The sequence below is a fragment of the Dermacentor albipictus genome, chromosome 4 (assembly GCF_038994185.2).
Source record: "Dermacentor albipictus isolate Rhodes 1998 colony chromosome 4, USDA_Dalb.pri_finalv2, whole genome shotgun sequence".
Taxonomy (NCBI): domain Eukaryota; kingdom Metazoa; phylum Arthropoda; class Arachnida; order Ixodida; family Ixodidae; genus Dermacentor; species Dermacentor albipictus.
The window spans coordinates 156,288,194-156,316,040 of record NC_091824.1 but is presented as its reverse complement, the minus strand read 5'-3'; the positions used below and the strand labels follow the sequence as shown (position 1 = coordinate 156,316,040).

At 46.5% G+C, this 27,847-nt stretch overlaps 1 protein-coding gene across 2 annotated transcripts in view; it reads right to left on the bottom strand.

The window, feature by feature from the left end:
- LOC135903803 (juvenile hormone acid O-methyltransferase-like) overlaps positions 1-25,921 on the bottom strand; it is a 314,807-nt gene extending 288,886 nt beyond the window's left edge. Inside the window, exon 1 of one of the 2 annotated variants that reach the window (XM_070537739.1) lies at positions 25,142-25,921. The gene's annotated coding sequence lies outside the window, so the exon portion shown is untranslated. The remainder of the gene's footprint in view (positions 1-25,141) is intronic. The other variant, XM_070537738.1, reaches the window with a different exon arrangement.
- Positions 25,922-27,847: the final 1,926 nt, after the last annotated feature.

Here is a 27,847-nt window from a genome sequence, read left to right as displayed (position 1 = left end):
CTAACCACACAAATGATTGATTCTCGACCTAGGGAGCGAAAAAACATGGCTGTCCCAAATAATATCGCACAATACTGCGGATATTTCAAAACACCTTACACGCTTAGAATGCCTAGGCAATCAACACGCATTTCACTACCTTTCAACGGCGGACATGGCCGCTTTAAAGGGACTTACCGCGGCCTTGATCTCCCCATACCGGAGGAAGCGGATGAACGCCAATCAAGAGACCACGCCATCAGAATCGCACCCCCATCGCTGACTCCCGTCAGCTCTCAACCTCACCCCAACAGCCAGATAGCCAAAGAGAGGGGGACGGAATATTATAAATGTTTCTGTATCTACCGAATTTAACACGGGTAGCACAGGTTTAACTTTGTCGCCATCGAATCGATTATTTAGTGCATGTACAGTCGTTATATTATAGCAGCTTTCCATAAAGTCAATAATGCGTCCACGAGCCTGCGCTGCTGGGGATGTTGATAGTGGCACATGTGTTGATCATGTAACAATGCGAATCGAACTCTTCTCTTCTTGTGCCACGCAATGTTTTCTTTATTGAGTGTTTATTTATTTCGGGCTGTTTGTATAGTGTTTATTTGCCATTCTGTGGGGCTAATCCTCATAGTGGGTTTGAGTCATGTTTTCAGGCCACAATTATGGCAACGCAAAGCAAGAAATAATTCCCTCAAACGCGGCCTTTTATAGCTGTGAGGTGCCATAGCGAAAGAAAACGAATTGATTTCATCCCCATCAAATACTCATCTGAATACGCAAGCCTTAATGCCCTTCATCCCAGCATCCACTTTAGCTGGGATCCATACACGCGACGTCAATCGCCAAACGCCGCAACAACAGCACCACCTCTGGGGGGGTGTCGTTGAATGGATTTATTGAATGTATTTAGACAGGCAGTTCCGTGAAGCGCATTCTACAGTTCAGTTGTTGAGCTTAACTAAAGGCATATTATTCTCTCTGGTTTGGCACCTACCGTCCCCTTTGAAGTGCCATCATGGGCACCGCATAGAGCAATGGTACGTCTTCAAATACGTGAGATTTCGAAGAAGTGACGTGTTCCTTCCGCTTGCCTCAAGCAACTCATCTTGCCATACTTGGTGGTGCTGTACGATGCATGATGGACATAAATGTACAGCGCAACTTTAGCGCAGATCATAGGAAAGGAATGACACAAACAAGCACATCAGCGCTCGTGTGTCTTCTTTTCCTACGGTCTGCGGTAAAGTTGCGCTGTTTATTTCCGTCGTGCAATTGTGCCCAAATGTCTGCTCTTATGAGTGCTATATGATGGCTCTGTGCACATATACACAGACGAATCCGTAACTGTTCGTGCGTTGACAGCAGCCTTTGTGAACCTTCGGTTGGATACCTCCCACCAATACCCATTTGATCACAAGTCATGTTCAACAGCAGAACATGTTGCGATAGGAGCAGCTGTACGCTTCGACTCCTAGATCACATAGCGTAAACATACAATACTTTTTGACACAAAATCACCGCTGCGAGCATCCATTCCGTCTCGAGAAGAGACCGGCATAATGTGTTAACCTTTTACCCCGTACAACTATTCTATCCTCTGCAGAATAATCACTCACTCTCCAACAGGTACCAGGATACTGTGGCCTGGCTGGCAACGAACTGTCTCATGCTGAAACAAAGACAGCTGTTCCTCAAGCCGTCGACGTAAAGATACCGCACTCAGGAAGTGATCTAAGCTCTTTGTTGACTTCGCTCCTACGAGATAGCACAGAAGCTTACTGAGCTCAAAGAGACCAGCGGTACAGACGGTAAATAGGCTCCTAAAGGACTTTTCGCTTCCGAACTAAAGTCAAGCGAACTGAAGGAAGTATGCTTCACGGGATTCACCTGACTTCGCCTTCACTCGACGTTACGCCCACATTATCGGCCATGCGCACAGACTATAACATCTGTTTCAGGATTGCTCTCGCTACGCTTCACCATGGAAGACGCTGGCTGCTACGCTGGCAGGCGTTGGAAGGCAAAAATTGTCTGAAAGTGCTTTGTCCACAGTGTGTGACCACACGGGAGCCAAAACAGAAGCGCTCTTATAAACAATTTGATGAGCGCCGGACTAGTCCCGGGAATTAAATGAAACCACTGTGCTACATGATTGCTGTATATTTGTACCCCTTCATCCTGTCCTTATCATCTTTGATCACTCTTATCAGTGCCCTGTAGTATTTTTCTCTTGTGCATAATAGCACAGCATAGACCCTAAGGCTTGCGTCAGCCTTTCCTCTAATGAATTTTCAGAGATAAAGAGTGAGCCAATGTCTGGCAAGAGTAAATGTATGCGCAAGGGAGTGATATTTGCGAAGAGCAAAGGTAGTTTACAAAACATGAGTAAGGGGTGAACTGCATTCCTTGGGGGTGTGGAAAAAAATGGTTTCAAAGGTACAAGAGAGGGAAGCGTGAGCTCTACATGCGTGTGATAAAAACTAAATGGAAACAGACACGAAGTGGCACAGACAGAAAACGGTTGACGAGAGAAATCACAGAAGTGGTTGTGCGATTTCCCGATGCGTAAATGTGTCAGCTTTGTGGCAGAACATCCTGCATGAAAACTGGCCAGTGCTAACATGTCGGGACATTGAAAAGAAGATGCATAAAAATTATTTTTGTCCTTAACTGTCCGTGAGTTTTCACGTACGTCGACATCTGCATAAGCTAGCAGTTCTGCGAGATAATGGCTCTAAAGACACGTACATGGCGGAAAATGTTTCTTTTGTCGGATTAAAAAAAAAGACAGCATGCTTAGTTTGACTTTTGCAAGATACAGCAACAAATAAGAAATAACAGGGCTTTCATTGTTGTAATCTGTTCGTTTACGCAACGTAGAGCTCGTATGACAATATTATTTTATAGCGTACTTTCTCATGGCGTGCAATAGCCTGTCCGCCAGGAAATTCGCGCTCTGGTAGACGGAAACGTGAGGAGCAAGCGAATCGACGAGTGTATTTGTGATTCCTAGAAATTTGGCGACTACGGGTTATTACCAAAGCTTCTTTTACAGGCGTTAGCTTCTTAAGAGATGGGCACGTGTACCTTGTGTTATATGGCTGCCTTTAGGAGAAAGAAAAGCAGGTTGTATTTTATGCCGATGGAAGCAGCGTCATCTATCTTTATCTCGTGGTTGAGGCTGCGGGTGTCGCTGTTGCACCACATCATATATTCTACGTTAGCCTTGTGCACATGCGCCGGATGCGGAACGTTAAAGCATTTTGATCATGCCAAGGCTACCGCCTCTCATTGCTTCATGAGTGGTTCTCGTGACTTTGTAAGGTCGCAGTGTATCTAGTTACTACGAGAGCTGCTATGAACGTTCTCAGAAAACTGTGCAAGTTTATGGCAAGCTATATCTAATATTCTCGGACTCGTTCTAACGCGGTCGCACAGGCAACGCAGGCATTAAAATGAGTCTCTTTCACTTAAATGCAGGCATGTGCTGGCCTTTTTCATCACTGCGAGATTATTTTATTTCAATTTTACGGAAATGGCATGATACGTGCGCTTCAATTGACAGTAAAAATTTAGACGCAGACATGAAAAGACATTGCGAAGCATCAAGGGCTGCTTAGCGTTGAGGGAAAGTACATATGTATATATACCGGTTCACATGGAACCCACTGCCCTCTCTATTGCCTTTGGCACTGAGGCTATATTAAATAAATAAAGACATCGTTAGCGGCCGCCAGTTACTCCCTGTCAGTCCCTGTGTGGGAGACGCCCTCTGCGCGCTGACGCGCATGACATGCAGGACCTTTAATAAAGTTTATCCAATCCAATCGTTAGCGAGGCACTATGACTGTGTTGTCACGTCTATCAGAACGCGGTCAGTGGCGCCACGTCATTGCAGTGTCTGGTGCGACCTCACTAGCAAAATGGAGTGCGCAATGCCTTTTCTGCTGACGGCCTTTGTTGGGGCATTGGCCGCAAGCGTACAGTACTAACTTTAGCATAACGATCACAACCAAAAATACATTTTGGAAGTTTTACGCGCCAAAATTATTATCCGATCATGAGGCATGACGAAGTGGGGGCTCCGAATGATTTTGACCGCGTTAGGTTCCGCTACGTGCAACCGCGCTTGGGCACGCAGCGTGCACTAGCTTTTAAAAAGCGAAGCTTTCTTGCCTCTTCCTTCGACATTCCCACTGCTGCTGTTGCGCACACAGCGTCGAGGGGGGGGGGGGGGGGGGGTTCCGAGCATATAGACACAAAACTCATCTCGTCCCAGATTAGTTTTGTGTGTTCTTTTTTTTTTCGCCTCATTGCTCCCTTCAGTTGATAGTCGGCGTTCGTGTTGTCCATTTCTCTACTCTTGTGTCCTGTCGGCACGCCTCACCTTTTTTTTTGCATAATCTTGCTATTATACTGCCTAATGTTCTACTTCAGTTAAAAAATAAAAAAAGAAAAAGAAACGACTATGAACTCCCACAACCAATTTTCTGACCCCCTATTGCGAATTTCGGTTTTGTACATCTCCGTCTTTTGTAGTTTTCCTACTTTTCTTCCACCAGTCTTCCAATAACCTCTTACTAATCTCTATTACGGACATATTTACTTCTCCGCTGCTCTCGCTGAAGCCAAGGGCTTCAAGGAGGCCAGTGATGCCTAAATCGACCGCTAGGCAGACGCCTTCACATTCTAATAAAACATGCTCCATCGTTTACCTAGCTTCATCGCAGCAACCACATGCTTCTTCCTTCTTATATCTCGCTTTATAGGTGTTCTAAGGGATCCCGATCTCGCTTCGAAAAGTAAAAGCAATGAGCTTCCCTTTCAGTTATCATAAATTGTTTCTTTCCTGATATCGTTTTTTTTTTCCTCTCAAGTAGTTTACTCATTTTAGGTTTCTTTTCCATTGCCGCCACCCATGAGATTATTTCAACCTCTCTGACTTTCCGCTTGACATTCTTTGTTGATGTGTTGCCCACCGTACAGCCGCATACTTGCTGGTAAGCTTCCTAGTTCTTTTCCTCCGCTGGGAATCAATGTTTTCACGCGACAGCGTTAAGGAGCTCGTGTCAGAGAAAAGCCGGTGTCGTAGGCGCCGGTGCCATTGGCCGTGAACGAAAAATGGCGGAAGGCAATTCATAAATAAAAACTTCCAAGATGGGCTGGGTGGGAATTGAACAAGGGTCTCCAGATTGCGAGACGGAGACGTTACCACTCAGCCATGAGTTCCATGGTTCAATGTGGGACAAAAGTGTCTCTAGTGAATGCTATGTTGCCTTAGAAACGTGCCGTAGAAAGTTGTACTGTCATGTATATCGGTAATTACGAGCATGTAAATTAAAGAAGTCCCAGTTAAACGCGCCGCGAAGTACGTTTCCGCTACATTTCTTCTGTGCTTGCCACACACGCAGAGCCATCTTGCGGCAAACACAGAAGACCCCCTCCTCGCAATGTACGGTGCTGCCCCGAAAGTTGGCGCGCCACTCGCTCACGTCTCCCCTTCGTCTCGTTTGAGCGCATTGGGGCCGTGCGGGGACCGGTGCGACGAGCCCCAATACCCTCGCGTTTAATAAGTTTTCTCGCTCTCTCCCCTTCCAACTTCCAGCGTGCGTTACTCGAAGCCTCGCGTTTAGGCGACGCGGCTCCTCTTTCCGCTCACAGCGTGGTTCCTAGGTGCAGCGTCCGATGCGGGACGCCTCTGACGTGATCACTGCACCGTAGCGCGTCTGGTAGGAAAGCGTCCCCTGCGATGTGTGCCGTGCTGCTGGCGAGGAGTTATGCGCATGCGTGGTGCTCCCAAACGAGATAGAGGACGATCCCATCGAGGCGTCAGCCCTATTATCGCGTCTGCCTTCATGGCGCGTCGCGGCCCGGCTGTCCGGGCCGATCACGACGTTTGGCTCATGTAGATCGTTTCTCCCTCCGAAACACCGAGTTCTTTGATTCGTTGCGCTTGCTCAGGCGCACGTTTCGTCTTTGTGTGGCTCAAGAGCATGCCGAGCGAATGAGTGGGCGGTGCGAACGGGGTGCGATAACGCTATAGCGTTCCACTCTTGAAGGCGAAGCTTAAGCGTCCTCCAAGTTTTTATGCGAAGCATATTACGAGGGCTCAACCCAGCTCCTCAGGCGCGGCGGTGACCATGAAATCACGTGACACCGTGACGTCACGAAAGAGGAGAAGTGGCTTTGGCTCAACTCTTGCAAGACGGGCTGGGTGGGAATCGAACCAGGGTCTCCGGAGTGTGGGACGGAGACGCTACCACTGAGCCACGAGTACAACGCTTCAAAGCGGTACAAAAGCGCCTCTAGTGAATGCGGTGTTGCCTTAGAAACTCGCTGTTTCTAAGGCGTGCGTCTCTTGCTCAGGCGCACATTTCGTTGCCGCGCCGAACGCTGCTTTGCTCGACGCTCACCGCGTCCAATGCGGGGCGCGTAGTCGCTGCCCTGTAGCCCATTGTCTTACACCCCTTGGCGGGTCGACGGGAACGCTGTCGCGTTCCACTCTTGAAGGCGAAGAAGTAATGCATGAGTTGTTTCTTCGTCTAGCCGAACCAAATATAGCCAAGCAACAGCAGTTCACCAGGCTAAACGGTGGTTCAACAACTAAAATAAAGGCTAGTATGCTTCGCATCCTGGGCTTAACCTTACCTAAGCCACAGCCATTTTTTTACTGTACAGATACCTCAACACTCTCCCAGCCCATGTACTTTCTTCCATATTCCTCAGTCGTTCTTCATAATTAATTTTACTATGAGCTTCCCTCACTTCAAAACTAGTCCAGCCCATATCACCCTGCACAGTTTCATTTGTAGTCTTCCCGTGAGCGCCCATTGCGAGGCGTTCCACTGACCTCTGGTTCTCATCGAGTGCTCATTGTACCCCTGATTTATAGCAAACAACCGCATTTCAAAAAGTAAGTCCTGGAACCATTACACCTTTCCCCATACCCCGGAGCACCTCGTACCTATTGTATGGCCATAGCGCTGTGTGCTTCATTATGGCTGCATTTCTGTTCCCCTTCCCTTTTATTGTTTTTTTCCTGTGTTTCCATATATCTATTGCCTTCGCTTATCCATATACTAAGGTATTTATGTTCTCTTACCCGAGGCATTTCTTGGCCCTGTATTGCCACAGTCTGTTCCCTGTTTTCATCGAATACCATAACATCTGATTTTCTAACATTGAATTTCAAACCTAAATTCTTTCCTTCCTGTCCACAGATATTAGCAAGACGTTGCAAATCAATTTGCCTGTTTGCTAGCAACCCAATGTTGTCCGCATAAAATAAATCTGGAAGCTGCTGCTCTACTACTGTACCCGTCTGTTTGTACGAGAGATTAAAGCCGATATTACTTCATTCTAACGCCCTCTCCATCCTGAGCATGAACATCATAAACAGCAATGGGATAAAGGGTGCCCCTGCCTCCGTCCCTTTTTGATATTAACTTTCTCCTGGCTCCTCATCCCTTCCCATTCAACGCAAATGGCATTTTCTAGGTCAATCTCTCTCAAAATCTGTAGACAATCGTCACCTAAGCCTTCCCCTTCAAGAATATCTCACAGAATGTTGCGGTCTACGTTGTCATAGGTTCCTGCAATCTCTAAAAAAGCCAGATATAACGGTCCGCTTTTTAGTCTTGATATTTCAATACACTGAGTAAGAACAAATAAGTTATCATCCAAACGCCTGCCTATTCTAAAGCCATTTTGAAGTTCTCCCAGAATGCTATTATTCTCTGCCCATGCTTGCAGCTTCAATTTGATTGCCTGCATTGCTAGCCTGTGTATTATCAATGTAACGATCAACAGTCTGTATACGAGTGAATTCTTTCTCCCCCTCACCTTTATAAATTAAATTAATTCTACTTTGTTGCCACCTGTCTGGTATTCTTCTATCTTTTAAATTTTTTCCAATGTTTTCACCAGAGCTTCCATACTTTTTGGTCCTAGTTCATTAATCAGCCTAACGGGAACCTCGTCTAGCCCTGTGGTTGTGCTCTTACGCATTTTCTCTTCGGCTTTCTTCGAGTTGAAATTTGTCAGTACCAGCTCCTTTTCTATCTGGTACACTTTCGTGCTCTTTTTTTTCTTCAAATACAACCTCATCGTTGCCTTGGAAAGATTCGGCTGTTACTTTCCGGATGTAATTGAATGCCGCTTCCCCTTCCAGTTCGTTTCCACCTTCGTCTAGGATGTGTTGTTGTATTGTCGTTGACTTCCTGCCTAATAATTTTATGTGGTTCCAAAAAATTCTAAGTGCGGCCTTCTTTTTCTTACATATTTCTTACAACCAACGTTAACTTTCACCTTTTATCTTTGCGTGCAGCAGTATTTGAACCATAGACTTTTTCCCTGGCGTTAAGTGTACACAACGACCTCTCGAGCTCCCTGGCCATCGCCACATTAGCCGCTTGACAGCTGTAATTATCCGTGACTCCCCTCAGAAGCATTGCAGAAACTGCAGCACTTCCCCTTCTACTAACGTGCGAAGCCAGAGAGGGCGCAGCTAGAACTGTAGACATGAGAACAGGAGAAGGAGAGGGAGGAGAATAGGCAGTTCCCATACAAAAAAGGGGGGGAGGTGACGTGAGAAGACAAGGAAACGCCACTGCACTACGACAGCGGTTGCGGGGAAATACGATAAGCTTAAGTTCAAGGTACAATAAAGTACGTTGCTGCTATTTCTTAAAAATGCTTATATCTCAAGTGGACAACTTACGCAGGGTGTGCAGCAGCAGCGCCGCATTAAATAAAGCGCACCGCAGGGTCCAGGAAACCTTACTGAAGCGGTCGACCGTCAAATCAACACTTCTGTGCCCGCCGCTTTAGCTTTGCAGCTATGGCGTTGCTAAAGGTCGTGGATTCGATCCCAATAGCGGCATCCGCATTTCGACGGGGGCAAAATAGAAAACGCACGTGCACGTTGATTTGGGACACGTTAAAGAACATCACGATGTCAAAATTAATTAATCCGGAGTCCGCCCCTATGGCTTGCCTCATAATTCGAGTGTAGTTTTGGCACGTACAACCCCAATACTTCTGCCACAATGCGATGTGCCATGTGAGGCAATGAGAACGCTCAACCATCTAGTGGTTGTGAAATATGGCGCACAATAACGCCTCAGGCAAGCAGCTATACCTGTTTGTTCTGTGTACTACGCAGACAAACAGCAGTGGTGCACGCAAGGTAACGTTTGACATCAACTCACCACTCTCGTGTTAGCCTAAACGTTGAATAAATTAGGCTTTAGCGGTCAACATCACCGCTAATCATCACCAATCAAAGCATCCAGCCCGGCAAGCTTCGCTTACAGCGTTTCCCACAGTGCGTGGGACCTGCATAATTTTTTATGTGCCTTCCCCATCGGGATACGGCTGCCGCGCAATCACAACTTCGGTCGTTCAAAATTTCAAGGCTGATTGATTGATTGATTGATTGATTGATTGATTGATTGATTGATTGATTGAATAATTGATTGATTGATTAATTGATTGATTCGGTTTAGCGTTTCAAAGCATGACACAGGCTGTGAGAGAGGCCGCAGCGAAGGGCTTTGTATAAATTCTGACCACATAGGAGTCTATAAAGTGGACCTTAGCTTAAGTAAATGAGCAGTTTTGCCATCCACCTCCATCGGAGTTCAACGGTGAAGAATCGAGCCCGCGCATTCATGCTCAGCAGCAGAGCATCATATCTACTTAGTCATACCAGCAGATAAGAATCTACAAAGTTTAGCCATAGTTTTCTGCCCAAGTAAGACATAAGGCAGGGCAGTAGCCTGCCTGAAATCATGTCGCCATTGGATTTAGCTGTGGTCACTATGTGGGGAGCCTTCAAGCCCTAATGAACTAGTTGCGAAGTTGCAAGGATCACTGGGCACTCTACTTAGCTTGATCGTCTCTGCATTGCGTAATGACGAACTACCACGCTAATTATTTAGCAATCCAGCAGTGTCCGGAACGAACATTAGATTAAGGGACAAGTTCAGCCGATGTGGCCATTCTCTGAAGGGCAAGTTAACGCAATTTCTTTGTAACCAAGGGAATGACGTACCTCCTACGCAGCATGAGAGCGCCGCGCTTTCGCGGTCCACCTCTATCGAAGCCTCGCATTCCACAATTCGACTGACAATCTGATAAACTGGAATTACGCTTACGCCACAAGCGGTCCGGGCCCTGTCGCAACCGCGTGATTAGGCTCTTATTTCAACGCAATCGCTGACCTTTCTTTTGAGATGGGAGTTTTACTGTCGTTTTAACTATTTAACTTTAATATTACGCATGTATCTTGGACTAGAAATTGTGATGTTTTCAGCTATGCGTTTAGGAGTATAATTGCTATTGTGTTCAGTGCAAGTTGCAACATGCCAGTCATGGCTGCATCAAGTTGTATAGGGCAAGTTGGTGGCGCGATCACCCATAAACAAACAAAAAGAAAAGGAGTGGGGTGGGTTGGATGACTGAAAATAAAGTCAAGACTATCAGCCCACTTTACTGAGGCATGCGCCTTCGTCGTGTCCTTTTCTGAGACAGCCCTGCAACCTTCGGTTTCACAGGCTTTCACCTAAAGGTTAACATCAAGCTTAGTAGACCGATATTTAACGTTGCAATTGTTTACTCACCCAGAGAAGCCATTGATTGCACATGGAATTTTTTCACGATTTTCCATTGCTCTTTTGAGAAGCACATGCGGCTTCGCTTAATGTACTTCGTCGCTAAATTTTGTTCAAAATATAAAATGGCAACTTTTACTTAGAACGAAAAGTGTTTTTCCTTCACCACAAATTCATTTTGTGTCTCACTTGTGATTGCATGATCAAGCACGATACCGCACAGCACGCGTGCATACTTCTACCTGGACGATATACCCTGAATCACATTCGGAAAGGACTTCACTTTTATTTCCTTAAAGGCCCCTCACTGGGGGTAGTGCGTAAGGGGTAGAGTTTACAAATGTTGCTTATTGTAATTAGTGGCCACACGAGTTCAATAAACAATATTAGCATTCAGCTTATCAGCAAATGCCAATGAACAGGTGATTTCGACGATGTGACGGGGCAGGCCATGCCACTCGGTTGATCGGCAAATGAAAGATGCAGAGAATGTTGTAGCGTGGCTACGTGGACGGGTTATGCTATGTTCACACTACGGTCGTAACGCGCGTAACAGCTCTTTTGGCGTATCGAACGTAATGGCTGTAAAAAACGTTACGGCAGTTAAGCCGGCACCTTTGTTCACATTTACTGCTGCTTAAATTACGGCTTTTACAACAGGCCAATCAAATTTGGAGCTGCAGAATCGACGTCACCAGCGGTCCAATATGGCTCCTGCCAACATGCGAGCGCTGGCCGAGATCGAAGAAATTCACGCTCAAAACAAACTTACAGTCATGTATTCAATCGCCCAAAGACGACGAAGGCGACGCAGAAGGGTTTGGGTGCGGCAAGTATTTCTCGACAGGGCCGCGGAGAGCGATTTTCACAACCTTTTCGCCAAGCTCCGAGTTGGTGACGCTGCGATGTTTCATAACATCATGCGCATGTCGCCCCAGCAGTTCCGCTTCCTTGAAAACCTAATGAGACCACTCATCGAAGTTCGGAGCACGCATCTGCGGCAATCGATTTCCTCGGCGGATAAACCAGATGAACTGAAAACAGTCTCGCAAGGCGCACTGCAAAAATTTTCACGAACACAGCCAATCGTGCGCACGGAATGGCGGAATGACACTTCCCGCGCCCGAAGCTGTCTGCAGACGGAAGGATGGAAGTGTCGTCACCGGTTGTTGAAAGCCGAAAGCTTATCGGTCATTGGCTGTGTCGCAACGGTCGTAACATAACAGTCGTAAATGTTGCCGACCCTTTAACACTCTCACCCACGATTTTTGCGAGAATTGCGCACGTTGGTACCTTTACGTTCGCAGTGTGAACTAGACGCATACGCTTGTTGCGCTTCCGCTTACGTATGTTACGAAAAATCGGCGCCTTAGGAACGTAGTCTGAACATAGCATTACTTGCAAGGAATGCCCTGTACGCCGGGAATGGTGATGGGGTGGGGCGAACACGCATGGCGCATGATAAAGGAAGCTGTAATAAAACTCATGAAAGATGAACTAATCAATGCGGCGCCGGGATGATAGCGTGTTTAAGGCGGACTGTGCTTTTAGTAGTAATAAGCTGGCGTTATAAGCATACGAAGAATGTATGAATCTTGCCTACCCATTCTGAATTTTTTCAATTGCATGGATAAGGTAAGTTTGGTGTGGTGGCCAGATGGGGAATGCGTACTCAACTTTCGCACGTACGAGCTTCTTGGATGCCAGTAGTTTAACGTGGTGCTGTGCTTATGACGCAGATGGTGTTTTAGTAATGCCAATGTTTGGTTAGCGGAGGCAGTAATGCGTCTTACATGAGCAGACCAGTCGTATGAAAGAGTGACGCCGAGGTATTTAAATGTATCCATTTTTTCTAAGGTAGCATTAGAATATTATGCGGTTAGTATAAGGGCTAATGGCGGCGAGTGAAGCACATTATTTACATTTGTTTGGGTTAAGGGCCATTAACCAGTCGTTGCAGCAGTCTTGCACTTTGTAAGGTCGTCTTTCAAAATACTGTGGTCAGAGTGGTTAGTAATTATGCGGTGGATGACCCAATCGTTAGCGAACACACGGATTTGAGAGGAAGCATGAAGAAGGTCATTAATATAAATAAAAGAAGTGGGGGGCCTAGAACGCTACCTTGTGGGACGCTGGATCTCACGGGAGGGGCGAGGAAGTGTAATTATTGACATGCACTGACTGTGATCGGTTAGTGAAAAATTCAATAAACCAATTTAAGATGTCAGTGGGAGAGCTTCATTAATAGGCGTTGGTGGAGTAACTTGTCAAATGCTTTGCATAATCCAGGAAAATAGCACCGATTTGGGTGTTAGCATCGAGATTAACCTGTAATTCATGGACAAACATAGCAAGTTGCGGTTCCCGTGACAGACCCTTCGGAAGCCATGTTTGGATGGGTGAAAAAAGTTTGAATGCTCAGAACAATTTCTTTTTCTCGTTCTTGGTCTGAAAACAGTTCATTAGGAGAAGTTAAAGACTAAATGAGACTAGGCCCCGTATTCGGAAGCCCGTCTTCACTTAAAACCCGTGCTTGACTTGATCTGAATGAGGCCTGTCGTAAATACGCTGGAGGAAACGCAATGAGCGTCCTGGGGCACGTTAACGCTAAGCGTCGTGTAGATTAGTCAAGCATGAGCTCCAAGTTAACAAGCAATTCTCTATACAGGGGCGGTCATACAACGTACCTGCGATGAGACACCAATTTAAAAAGTCTTAAAACAAACGAGGTCGTTTGGAACCACAAGCACGAAAGTTGAGAAAATGTTTGGGTTTTCTTAAACATTGGAAAAAAATTATAGGGTTTTATGGGCCAAAACCACTTTCTGATTATGAGGCACGCCGTAGTGGGGGAATCCGGAAATTTCGACCACCTGGGGTTCTTTAACGTGCACCTAAATCTAAGTACATGGGTGTTTTCGCATTTCACCCCCATCGAAATGCGGCCGCCATGGCCGGAATTCGATCCCGCTTCTTAAACATTGGGATTCATCTGGAATGTGAGAAGAACAGAACGCTGGGATCAAAGCGCACCTACACTGCTTTTGAGAGAGAGACACACCAAATGATTTTTTTTTAATTATACGAATTTCAAACCACGTAGGGGTCACTTGTGGGCGCCGGCTACCCTTCGTCACAAGAGGGAGGAAGAGGAAAGAGAAAAGTAGAAGGCAGGGACGTTAACAATAATAACGTCCGGTTGGCTGCCCTACACCAAGGGAATGCGAAAGGGAAAACAAAGATCACAGGGAGAGAGAGGAGGGAAGGACAGAAGGAAATTGCGGTGAGTTCGCTGACGCGTGTGGTCATAGAGAAATTGGACCAATAGTCACAGATGGTCGCACAAACCCGTCGTCTTTAAGAAACACAAAAGCGCCTTTACGGCTTTATGGGCCGACGGGCGCAGAAAGCGACTGAATGTCCAGTTTTTGGAAAGCTTTGGCAAGTTCTTCTCTCTCTGGAGCATATCGTTGACAGTGACACAGCAGGTTGTCGATGTTTACTTCTGTGCCACAGACCTCGCATGCTGCACTAGCAGTCGCTCCAATTAATGTAGAGTACGCCTTTGTGAAGGCAACTCCTAACCAAAGGCGACAGAGAAGCGTAGCTTCACGTCGAGGAAGTCCGAGTGGTGGTCGGAGTTGCACGGAGGGGTTTAGTCGATCCAGTCGTGTAAGTCTAAGTTTGGTGAGTTCCACTCGGTCACTGTGAGACTGCGTGCCAGGTGTCGAAGCTGCCTTGCAGCGTCTGTCCCCGAAAGTGGAATTTGAACACTGTGCTCTTCTTGATGTGCTGTGCGAGCAGCGTTATCGGCGGAATCATTGCCACTGATTGCACAATGGCCCGGTACCCATTGAAAAACGACCTCGTGGCCTTTTTGTTGGACGTGATGGTAAAGTTTCACGATTTCGTATGCCAATTGGTTATGACATCCGTGTCGGAGAACTGACTGCGTGCATTGTAATGCCGGTTTTAAATCACAGAACACAGCCCATCTATAGGTCTCTCAGAATCAATGAATTCCAGTGCTCGACGCAGGGCCGTTAGTTCAGCCGCCGCTGAGGTCGTGACATGCGAAGTCTTGAACGGCTATGTCATTCCTCGCGTTGGTATAACCACGGCATGATCAGAACTGCACGACGTAGTCTATCCATCGGTATAGATGTACACGTGGTTGCTGTACTTTTCGCGCAAAAGAAGTAAGCTCAGCTGTTTTAGAGCAGGAGCCAGTAGATCTGTCTTCTTCTGTAGTCCTGGAATCATATGTACTTGTGGACGGCTCAAACATGACGGAGCAAACGCTGGCTTGGCCGCAGGTGCGTACCCTGAAGTAAACGGCGCACGATGTGCACTGACAATACCGCTGAATGTCGAGCAGGGCCCTTCGTCACAAAACAAACAAAGGCAAGGCCCAGAAAGCATGGGAACAGAGTGAAGTGAGTCTAAGAGCACTTACTCAGATACATGCACTTACTATTTACATGACACCATGAGATCAGCACTTACTGTACACATGAGATGCGAACACCGCCCAAAGCAGCGCAAGAGAAAAAGTACAGGAATAATACTGGAATCCGCAGAGCAATGTACAGTTGCGTGAGTTAGTGATATATTCATGATCATTCTATATCTTCGCTTACCCTCGGTGTAACTCGGCTAAGCGGAGGGTTCGGTATGAAATAAAGGCTAAGTGCTTTACTTTGTCTAGCGCCACAGATTGAGCATGCCCATAATGAGTACAGAATAATGAAAGTCAACAACACTTACAATATTGGCAGTTTTAGTTACAGCTAACAGAAAACTACCTCGCATACGCATCCACAGGTATACGTATAAAGCTGGTGTCCTCGAAGTGTACTAAGACAAGAAAGAAACTCATTTTCAATCACCGCATAAGGAATACCATACCATACCACACCATATCATACCATACCATACCATACCGTACCATACCTAGCAGCAACAATTATACACGTCCCCTCGGCTTCCATGCGACATACAGGCTACCTCAGGAGCCTTCCAAGCAATCTATAGCCTTAGATTACAGTAAAACTTTTCGTTAACAACTTGTGTAGCCGAGGACTCCTGCAACAGCTTAGTCAGTGGCAAATGCTTGCTGTGGGCTTATCACATTACCAAATCGCGAATGTGCTCACGCGCGTTAAGGAGCGTTGTTCATATATATAGCAAAACGAGCGTCATTTGTTATGAGCTTGCTGCTGGCTCCCGCCGGCGAGAGGCAAAGGAAGGGTGTCGAGCCATGACCCCCATTCAAAGCTTTTATTACGGCATCAAAATCACCCGTTGCACTCCATAATTAGAGAACCGTCGTGCCTTGTTTCTTTTATCTTTCTTTCTTCCTTTCTTTCTTTCTTTCTTTCTTTCTTTCTTTCTTTCTTTCTTGCTTGTTAGGTCTTGCAAGCCTGTCGCGCACGGTTAAACGTCGGCCACCCCATCAACCCCTATGGAAGCTTTGTTATGGTGCGCCGTTCTGCTTTAGTCTTTACTGCTTTATCAGTGTTGCCATCGTGACGAGGTGTTCCGTTAGCGCAGTAGGATGTTGAACATGGCAAAAGAAAAATCTTGACAGCCGCGGGCATCCCCCGATTCTGTAGTGGGCGATAATTACGACTCGCTGGCTTCCCACTTCGCTTGGATTTGGGACAACCACCCACGTTATTTTCGCAAGGAACGCATCGACCCCTCCCTTTTAAAAATCGCGTTCGCTAGCCATCAATTACGCTGCCTACGTACTAGAGTCCGTTTGCAATTGCATAACCCTATGCGCCATTCTGGTGACTGTGTGGGCCGCTCCGCATAAGCAAGCAACCAAGCGAATGGTCGTGTAGGAAACAAGGAAAAGCTTTCCGAGCGAACATTGGCGCTAGAAGGTTGGAGGCAATCGGGAGCCTTCTCAATGGGGCTGACCGTATGTTACGGCGACAAGGAAGTAAGTGTGGCGAGGACCAGAAGTGTCTCCGTCATATCATATTATTAGAGGATTCGTGTCATAACCTAAGGGCCTTCTATACACAGGGCCGCTCGACCCCCAAATTATGGTTCATCCACATCGCTTCTAATCGCATCCACATCGTTCATTAACATCGCTTCTGGGCCGTTTATGGCGATGTTTAGAGACGGAATGTTAGAGTGGGAAAAAGAATCCGCAAGAAAGTGTCCTGTTCAAATGTGCTCAAGTGGTCATGGAAAACACCGTTATAATTTCGTTTTAGCAAATTTTCACCTTTGTAGATTCAGTAAAACCCCCCAGAGGAACCTATATCTTATTATTTTGTTGTTTGTGTGCACATGCAAGACCCATTGGCCACTCTACTGCATTCAATAAATGGTTTAGCTCCTCTCGAACAGCGCATAAAATTGCTTTCTGCGTTTGACATATTTCATAGCCGTTTTGAAGCTACGTAAAATACTGTAGTTTTCCATTGCAAAAAAAATAATAAAAATAAAAATCACCGCATCTATTGCGGAGCTTCACTTCCAATAGGAAATTATTTTGCTAGACAACCTACATATTCGTTCATGCTCGTTCGTGTTAGGTTTAAAAACATAAAGTTCGTGAGCGTGAATTCATCGCCTTTCCAACGGAAACCCTCGTTCTGAGCAACACAAGGCTCGGCAAGACGCGCGAAAACAATCGCCGAGTAGTGCTAATTTTCCTCAGGCTATCGTTCTACCTCAATGATTTAGGGAGTTCCGTGAAACACTGTAATCAAACAAGATAATAAATTAGCAGCTTCGACTATCGCGCTCCCAAAGAGCGAAGCTCGATGCTGTTTTAGTGCAAGACATTGCGAAACGCTATGGCAGGAGTGGTCTATGAGTGTTCACGTGGCGCCCTGCACGTGTGGTCCCGGCTATGCTGCAGTCACCCGCTTCTCATGGTACACTGACTTCAGCTAAAAGCATGTGGCCAAAGAACATGGCAGTGACAGTCGCTACTCCTTTCAACAGTTGCCACAGTCCATTCGGGACCACAAAGACACTGACATGGGGGGAAGCGTTTACGCTAAAGTGCTTCTTTTACACTAAAAGACCACAAAAGATCACGGAAATGTCTTTGCTGCTGCCGAGATCTCCCAACGTGAGCATTGAGCAACGTGAATGAGCATTGCGTCCGAGATAAACGCCGCCATAGATAAACGCCAGTTATTGTTCACTAAGCACCTTGCCGTAATAAGCTACAACAGCATGGCCAAGGCAAGATTTTCTACATAGACGGGGCACAACCACCCACTCTCTAAAAGTGGTAAGGCACCGCCTGTATACGTTGTGACGACCAATTGTACCACGAATACTGCGTATTTGCTGGATGAGCCAGCTTGGACATGTGGTCGAGCAATCCATGGTTACGCCGAGGCATACAGATACAGGGGTCAAGTTGACAGCCAGCGGGTACCTGCAAGACCTGTGCCTGACATACATGCGGCTCGTCGCAGCCTCCTGCGTCTAATAACGTGCACCGGGAAGCGAGGACCCAGCTGGTTAACCAGTTCAATGCCAGCTCGACAATATTGCTGACCTTACAAAAATAACTGCAAAAACTATACAAAAGCAAATATTAGTCTGTGCCTTTGAATTTACCTTAATTTATGTACCTGCTCAACAGTGGTAACCACAAAATGCTGACCATGAGAAGCAGCAGACGTTTCGGTGACAAAACTCGAAGACCTCGTCGGTATCGTCTTAGCGGACGTGATGGTCATATTACCACTAATGCGAAAATTTTTTGCTTCATTTAAGATAGCTATTTATTTTTTTACCCTTTGAGGTGGATCTCAAGAACACACATTTACCTTGTCAAAGCAAGCACCAAGCAAGTTTTGGACCCTACATTGGTCTCTTAATCGGCTGGTCAACAACATTTCCGACCCGTTGTACATCACTAAGTTTTCAGAGAAACCCTTTCATACTTCATTTGATCTGTATTTGAACAATATCAAGAAGAAATAAAGCAACAAGAAGATTAGAGGTCAGGTCTTTTTCATCTTGCCAGTTAAAGGGCTAAGGGCGGTACCACAGCGGTGTTCTGTGGGAGGCGATCGACCTTACTGAAAGGGGAAGGCCAGTATGGGGACTGAGGCTGGTAGCAGTGAGGCCCCTAACGAAGAAGAGGTGGAAGACCGGCGCAGGTGTGGCACGAAACAGCTAGCACACAGTGGGTATGTATCAAGATAACAGCCAGCAGGGGCTCGCTACAGGGAGTCCATCACACACTTTACCGGACTTAAGAGAAACATGAGATGCAGGGAAACGCATCATCACTCGCCATCTTAGTTCAGTAAGCGTCCTGCTTGCTTCACTAATTAGGGAAGCCTGAACGGTTGTATGAAGTAGCACGATCGCGGGGACACGGAAGACAGCTGCCTATGTATTAGGTGAGGTTTTTGTTCATTAAGACGTCTTCCCTGGTTTTTACCGCTGTCGATATTCCCCGTCCTAAGCACATTCCAGCTAAAAGACGCAAGGTAGGTCAGCGACTTAGTAGGGTGGTGCTACAAAAAAAAAAAAAATATCCTCAGGGCTTTTATGGACTACTCTGCGAGGAGCTAAGTCAGCGAGGAAGCACACCTTGGCAAGTATATCATCTCAAGAGAGCGAGAAAGGAATAAGAAAATAAAGGAGAATGCCTCTGGAAGAAGAACAGCAGCTAAAAGCATCGCGTGCTATTTCCCCAATTGGAGGCTGTGCATGGGCCAATAGGTGCTGCGATAATTTCCTTATCCACCTCCAGCCACCTCCTCGCAATAATTTGCGGCAGTCTGCATGCCATCTAACGTATTTTTGTATCTTAAAGGAGAGGTTAGGCTGTAAGCCTTCTCTTTATTTTCACGAGTGCTCAACAGCCCTGCACGGTGACTTTGATGAACGTGCGTGATGTTGATGAAAGTGGCGAGTGAAGCAAACGTGAGAAAGAGCTTAATGCAAATTTTGCAGCAAGGCTGGGAGGTGGAGGACTCAAGGCTGCGTCTGCGATGCTGCTCTGCAAGGAAATTACAATAGAGAGCTGTATTTATTGTCTCATTGAGCAAGTTGACTACGGACATTGGGGCGGGCTGTGTCAACGACAGTATGCAAAATTATGGGCCATTAAAAATTATTTTCTTTTCTTTTTGCAGCGCATGTCATACGCACCACCGCGTAAGCTCTGCCAAATGATTTGTCTCGTGCGATATTGTGCTCTAACGTGGATTAAAACTTTTCAGCTAATCTCAGTCATTAACAATTCATTGCGGAATTTATCGAGCGAGCCCGTTAAATACGTAATGCTAGTTGAGACCGCTACTTCATTATATCGGTGAGCTTAAGGAGAAGCATAATGTGCGTGCCACGCCCCATATTACAGCGAAGCTGTTAACCTCTACTTCCTCGGAATTTTTTTCGTGCCCGCATGCGTGATTCTCAAACAAAACTGTGCGCCGATCCCTGAGGCAGTACAAAAAAGCGGGAAGTCCACAGTGAGCTGCTTCTCCATGAGTAATCACATGATGTCATCAGGTGACATCATCACTTGACAAAGACGTCATTGCGAGATGTCACGTTTGACGTGAGCCACCTACAGATTACGACATCTGCTGATACTGTCCCGTGACGATGCCGTTATTTTCGTATATTCGAATTACAAAGTGAAGTTGTCATGATTGCAGCTTGTGTGTCAGTCGTACTTTACGGATTTTCGGAAGCAAGATTCAATAACGCATTTGCGCTTGCCGGAGAGCCTATAGGAGAATTCAGGGTGTGTGCTGAACTTCCGCACCCATGCGCGTACGCGCGACCGTGTGCACACAATGCACCTGCCCTTCATGCGCGGGCGCTCAGCCCGTTGCATCTGTCGCGCATGCACAGTGTGCTGCGATCGTAATTGACATTAAGGCAAATACTGTTCTAAAACTGCAGCTCCACCTAGCAGCCGCGGCCACTGAGACAAACCTCAAACGGCAGCTAGAAAAGTCAGAGTTTCCGCGTAACAGAAGTATGTTTTCCCGCATTTTCGGATTGCAATCCGCAGCTATCATGTGTGCAGCTTCTGTGTAAATCGTACTTTACTAATTTTCTGACGCCATTTACTTTGGAAAATTCAATTAGGCGCTTACCCTTGCGGGAGAGCTTAGAGGAATGAGTACGTACGCGGTGCTTCCGCACGCGTGCGCGCGCGCGTGACGTATGCAGCTTGCGGTGGTGGCGCTCGTGTAGCGTCGCCTAACGTCGGTCGCGCTTATCTAACGTTGGAAACAGCCCCGCTGTACATCCACTTTAACAGGGCGGAGTGGAGGCGGATGTTTATTTGTTATTAGATTTTAAAATGAAGGAAACAACAAAGGACTTATGTTGTAGTCTAACAGCAACGAAACACACGTGGTTAGGAACAGAAGGAATCATTATTTTAGCAATGTGTAAGTCTATAAGTGTATTCTTGTGCAAGAGGTAGATCCTTAATCTAAGCACATTAATGTAAGCACATTAAGAAAAATGCTACAGACGTCACGTCTCCGGCATTTTCTGTTTAAAACCTCGCGGTGTGCGCCGAACACGGGAAAAGTAATCTTGTCTGAGATATTTTCTTTTGTTTCAAATATTTTTTGAACAATAAAACCATCATAAAGTTTTCGAAGGGGCAAGAACGTTCGGAGCGAGATTACTTTCATGCCGTGTGCGATTTTGTAACCATTACTAAATGTGAGAAGTAAGTTCATAATACGAAATATATGAGCACAGGGTTTTAAATTAAATGCTCTGTTCCACATGGAGGGCAGAAGTGTCGGTTAGTTTTTTTTATAATCTATACATGCTTACTGGCAGTTAGCCGAAGTGGTTAGTTAACATCCAGCTACCGCTTCAAATTCGTATCCAATTGTGGCCATAGGAAAGCAACCAAAATATTGGTTATCCGGTACAGTCGCATGCCAAGAAATATTCTTTTCCTGACAGGAGCACCACTCACTAACAGAGTTCCTTAATCGGCTGCGTTCTCGGAAAAAGGTTTCCAGGGACAGCTAAAGAATTATTGATTACAAATCTTATTCGGACTGCTAGAACCAACGCCACTTATCAGCGGTTGAAATAAAACACCGGCGTTTTGAGGCTAAGCGCCGAGGATCAAAACAATGCCTCTCTCCGACGATCAATCTAGATCTCATGACCGTAACGCTACACTTAAGGAGTTAGCTTCATGGAGTGCCGTCAGCTGCCTTTATCTCTTCTTCACATATGTGTGCCGTCCTGCGCTCACTACTTCGTTAGCCCGGCATACAATGCGGGAAATTAATTATCTATAAGACAAGTTCTATGTCGAATGGTTTCGAGTTCAACTCCACCCACTAGCTAGCCACTAATTACAGAGCCTTCTTAGAAGCAGCTACAGATCGGCAAGCAGCTTTCACTCATGTTCATATTTCTTTAAACGACATTTATCACTTGCTTGTCTGACGCACGTCACTGTGACGCCCTACACAAGATAAATCTATACTTCAATTACGTTGCAAGTCTCTCTTTGCGTCGATTGGCATCGTGGCATCGGGTTACTGAGTTGTAAGGAAACAAATCGATGGGATGTGCAGTCCGAGTTGGTTGCCACCAAGGGTAACAATGCTAGCTGCTTTGTAAGTGATCGGCAATGGCATAAGAAACAGTCGGCCGGCGAACAGCGCGAAGATCGACAAGAGTGCAAGGAAAAAAATCACCGAGGCTTACGATACTCCCTAATTATAAATTTTAGTGCAGCTCTACACGCGCTGTCACTTCATGATAAATTCGCTGGCGCGGACAATCTGTCTCGTGCGGCCCGTTGCAAACGGAGCGAAGCGGTGCAAAAGAAGTAACACTGAAGTACAACGATAGCGGCGAGGAGAGTCGCCGATCGTCGAAAATCTTATTCGTGGGTGTACATGAAGTGCTTCGATTTTTATACATGACTCGTCGAAGATGCCACAGTGATCGCATGGCTTCCATAAATTACTACACAATTCGCGTCTCCAGTACAACCAGAATACAAATACTACATACGGCGCCATCTCGCAATCTCCTGCGGCACTCTGCTTTCCTTCTCAGCCATACTCTTCTCCTCCACTTTCCACCTCATGCTTTTGTTGTAGCCTCCTCCTCCAATTTCCTCCTCACGCTGTCTGCTTTCATCTCCCATTGCGCGCGGAGTTCGCTTTCAGCTTTAGACGTGTTCGTTAGCTTTGCTACGCCAACGAACGACGCCGAGGTACGCCGACGTTCAACACAGCAACGGGTGGCTAGAGCTGCACTCTAAAAGGGCCCCAAGGAATTACTACGCCGAGTCACTACAGAGTACGGCTGCATGGGTCGTGGATAGAAGACCTAATTTAGAATAAAAACAAAACGAAAAAAAAAGATTATTTAGCAACTTGGTCAGTTATCAATTACTAAAACACGAGAAACTACTTTCCTTTATAAAGGACCCTCCACATTGCTTGGACAGCAAACAAGCCTTACGCTTTTATTTTCCAGTTCAAAGACACCTGCTGGTGGTGCACGTGCCTTTAATACCGAGTAAATCGGCATGACAATTCTTTGTCAAGCTGAAGTTGGGCTGCTTGCCCTGTTTACCGGCAACGAAATACCTGTGTCGAAATAGGCACTGTCTTTTAACCAATGTACACCCTTCCATTTTTTTAAATAATATCGCGCGAGCGTCGACCACATGGTGTGTCACCAGCCTTGTAGCGGCGAGAGGTACACCTGCAGCGAGCAGTGCAATGGACTAGTACACTGCAACTGGAAATCGCCTTGAGCGCCCACGCATACTAATGCCGATCACACCGCCCCTCGCTGCTACAAGGCCGCTGGCAAGCCGTACTGTCGAAGCTTGCGCGATATCATTAGAAAAAATTTCTAACGTGCACTTACTAAACGTTCTTCAGGTTCCGTGTTCTAGAATGTGCTGTATTACGCAGTATTTCATATGCAAGATGATCAGAAGCTGTTGTACTTTTGATTGTGGACAAATGAGCCAAATGACAGCTAAGGGAGGGATTATGCGTTATCTATTCCTCGTGCAAACTGCTACGCTGGCGCTTTGAGAAGGAAGAATGTGACTTATTGTCTACTTGGTATACAGGTAGTCCCAGCTAACTTTAGCCAGAGTTTAGAAATATGTAAATACCAGGTAGGTGGACAGAACCAAGGTGTAATGTTGTTTGCCATCGAATAGAAATACTCAGATTGTTCTTTCTTTCTACCTAATTACATAATTAGTCCTAATTAATTCATCAACTTCTCGAGTATTATAATTAGATTAAATGCACGTGTCAATGGTAAAATCGTAGAGCAACATGAAAAACTCCCGATACAGCTTTCTGTGCGCAATACGTCCTACATTGAAGCGTTTTTCCGAGCGTGAAAGCAACCCGTGAATAATCGCAAGGTGCCTCGAGCCGCCAGTCGCACGGCCATTTTGCATAAATTTGCGGGCTATTTTCATGCTCGGAAAAACACTTATGTAGCACGTATTGAGCAACAGAAAGGTGTATCGGGAGTTTTTCATGTTGCTCTACGATTTTACCATTGCAGTGTAAGTTTTATCTGACTATAACATTTGAGAAGTTGATTAATGAATTGCCTAATTATCTAATGAGGTGGAATGAAAAAATTTGAGTACCTCCAAGCGACGGCAAACAACAGTACCTTACCCACCGTGGTTGCTCAGTGGCTATGGTGTTAGGCTGCTGAGCACGAGGTCACGGGATCGAATCCCGGCCACGGCGGCCGCATTTCGATGGGGGCGAAATGCGACAACACGGGTGTACTTAGATTTAGGTGCACGTTAAAGAACCCCAGGTGGTCGAAATTTCCGGAGTCCCCCGCTACGGCGTGCCTCATAATCAGAAAGTGGTTTTGGCACGTAAAACCTCATAATTTAATCTCTGGCTAAAGTTAGCTGTACATCGAGTGTTCCTGTACTAAGGCAAGCATCTGTCCACTTTCTTTTCTATGGATGGACCGATCCGGTTCAGTCTTCTGCAGAGATGATGCGGTACAAAAGGCAAAGTCAGCAGTTCCCTCCCCCTTTCATCGTGCAGTGTGTGAACTACAATCCACCGTTTCAGTGCCAGTCTACCACATCCTACACTGTACTTGTCGTGAACACTGCTTTACGAAGCCTACCCTCGCACGCAAGAAACCGTAGCTTACAAGCACTACAATATTGCATTCGTAAAACAAATTGTGAAAGACCGCACCGTCTCGACTATGCGGGCAAGTACATGCGAGTATAATGGACCACAATCTTTCCCGCCATCTTCGGGCACATGACGACTAACCATAAAAGCAGATTTTGCAGCATTTGAGCACATTAGTAATACTGTGAGTTATTTCAGCTTCGTCACATCTTTCGCTAACTACCACGTGGGTGAAGACAAGCTAGACTCCCTTATGTGTATCATGAAAAGAATTTCGCGCCTTCCCTGCTATCGCGGCATCAGAACAGTGATGGCACGAATTTTCAGTTAAGCCCGCAAAAAAAAAGAAAGAAAACTAAGGCGTCATACCTTTCGTGCTCGAATTCAGGAAAGCTTTCGTGTACGCTTTCTCCATTGCCTGGCGGCGTGGATGAAGCGGTATCCGGGGGCAGCGACGACCGCCATTCACGCTTGAAGTTTTCAGAAACGTCGAATGGCACAAACTATCGAATACTATACGACCGGATTTAATTTACTACTCTTGCGACTAATATTGTCGTAAAAATGCCGGCTACACAGCGCAGACGCCGCGTTTGCTGCAGGCAGCCCCGGTGGTGCCGGCAGTTCGACCAAACGTTACATCGGCAATAGGGGACGGCCGGCTGATTGTCGTCCGTCGTGAAAGTAGACACCACGTGACTGCAACGCTCGCGGTGATAAGACCAACGCGCGGATATAGTACGGTGGTTTTCGACGTGCCACGCAGTGGTCGACGAAATTAGATAAGTCACGCCTACGACTCCAAGAGGACCGAAACTTCGCCCCTGCCTAAGTTGGCGCGCCGAGCGGGGCGCGTAGTAGCCTGGTGATCAACTGATGCCGGAGTACGTGTGCACAAGTTCGCAGCGGACGAGCTCTTTTTCATTTTTACAAGAGCGCAAACTCGGCTCCACCTCTTCAATGTTTCCGAGCTATAGGCCGGCATGCTGCCGGCCAGCCGAACTAGCACGCGGTGCATTCTGGTAGAGCAACTCCGGTGGGTGTGCCATAGGGCATGTTCTTGCTATTCTCACGCCTGCGGCACAATAGCATTATGACTGCTTATTTCCGGAAGTCAGCATGCCACGTGATGGCAAGGACCCCTCAGTTTGATCGCTCCGCTCGTCGGTGTCCTGCATGGCCCTGCATGGCCCTGCGCATGGCCCTGCGCATGGCCCTGCGTGATTGCTGCGACATCTCATGTACTTTGTTGTTGCCAATTTCACCGCAATGAAATCAAACCTTTGGTTCATCCTCACAAAATTTAACGTTTTTCTCCCAACGCTGCCAGCGCTTGCAACATACGCCCTGCACTGTTTCCGCCCATAAAAATTGCACGAAGTACTTCAGCATTCAAAATATTGTTTCGTTAAAAAGCCGTCTTTAAGTACCACCAGACAACACTACGGAAGGCAGTATAGCATTTCATGGTGCGTTTTCGGGAAGAATGTCTTAAGAATGGTGGCCATTATACTGATAATTTGTAAGTCGAGGTGCTTTGAACGCTTATACGAGCACTTTCGTAGGAATCGCATCGCACTACACTCAATAAACAGAAAGAAATAGTGAACATTTGTTAATTTGCTAGTTACATATTGTGATGTCCACTAAGTGGGAGCCTCTTTGATCTAATTGCCTGCAAAGAAGTTTTTCTATGTGCTACACAGGCCATCTTTAAAATCTAGACCCTACTAAGTTAAAGCTGGTTGTTACACAGTCATTAAGTTTTTTTGTGTCTTTCTGCTCTCTTAGATTGCACTGACATATATTATTAGGTCTTAAATACAAAATTTTCTATAATCTGCAGTACATTCTGTGCCACGTACCTCTTGTTTAGCGTAACAATATAATATCTGCCCAGTTCAGACGCACGGTATATTGCACAGCTCCAGCGTATAGGTAGGGTTTCCTAGCTGATATCAGTCATCTAATTAAAAACAAAAATTACTTAGAATGGACTGGTGTATTCTAAGTGAAAAAGGCAACGAGATATTTTTCTGTCACCTGTTGTATATATATTACCAGGGCCGGTATTTTGTAGCGATGCCTTCTCCGATTCTATGCTATTTCAGGCTTTTCGCGCTTGGTCAGTGGTCAGAGCGACGGTCTGCCCACATAATCAACGGGCTCAGGCGGCCGTGTGTGGTGGATGATAAAAATAGCATAGAATAAGGCATAAGGCATCGCTACAAAATAGCGGCCCTGGGCAAGTTTTTTTCGCGCTGTTTTTGTGTTGAGCATTTATCTAATCACAAGAATATTGCTAGGCTTACTTGTTTACGCTACGCTGGGGCCGAATCTTATAACGGTTCGCTTGGGGAACCGTTTCTTTGGCCTCACCTGATTGGCCAAAATTTTGATTACGTCACAGGTCGTCAGAGGCAGCGGGGCGGTACCGCAATTTATGACAACCTCAAGCATCTGTCAATCATCTTCAAAGCGAACCGGTCGTAGGAACCGGCGAAGGGGTAGTCCGCTTTGGGTTCCGTTGCTGTGGCTTGGCTTTGGCTTGTGACCCTGGCCGCGCGCGCCGGTCGCGCGACTCCGGAGACACGCGGACGTCGCGCGCGCGTGCGTTGGTTGCTTCGGAGGCTATTACTTGCCTTCGTCGTCTGCTTGGCGTTCCTCTTTCGGTGTCGACCACGGCTGGAAGCGCGATACGCGTTCGAAGAAGTGACGGATAATGAGTTGCACCGCCCTTGCTGGCTTTCTAAGTAAACCTTTTGCAGGCTACGCTATCAAATGTAGGGCACTCAGGTGCAAGCGTACGAGTGGCCATTCCACGCAGAGGAAGGAATATTGCGCGCTGCTGTTCATCGCCACTGGCCTGCAGCTCCCAGAGGTCGGTCGGACGTGAAGCATTCATTGGAATGACCTAGATCTCTGCTGCCGACACCGTCCATAAAGTTGCTCTCGCAATTACTGTGTTGGCCGGTTGAAGGGCTGGGTTAGCTTTCCCGTGACCTCAGCTTCAAAGCCAATGCCAAGGAGATATTTGCATGGTGAGATCGAATTCTCAGTGCTATCGCCAGCGTG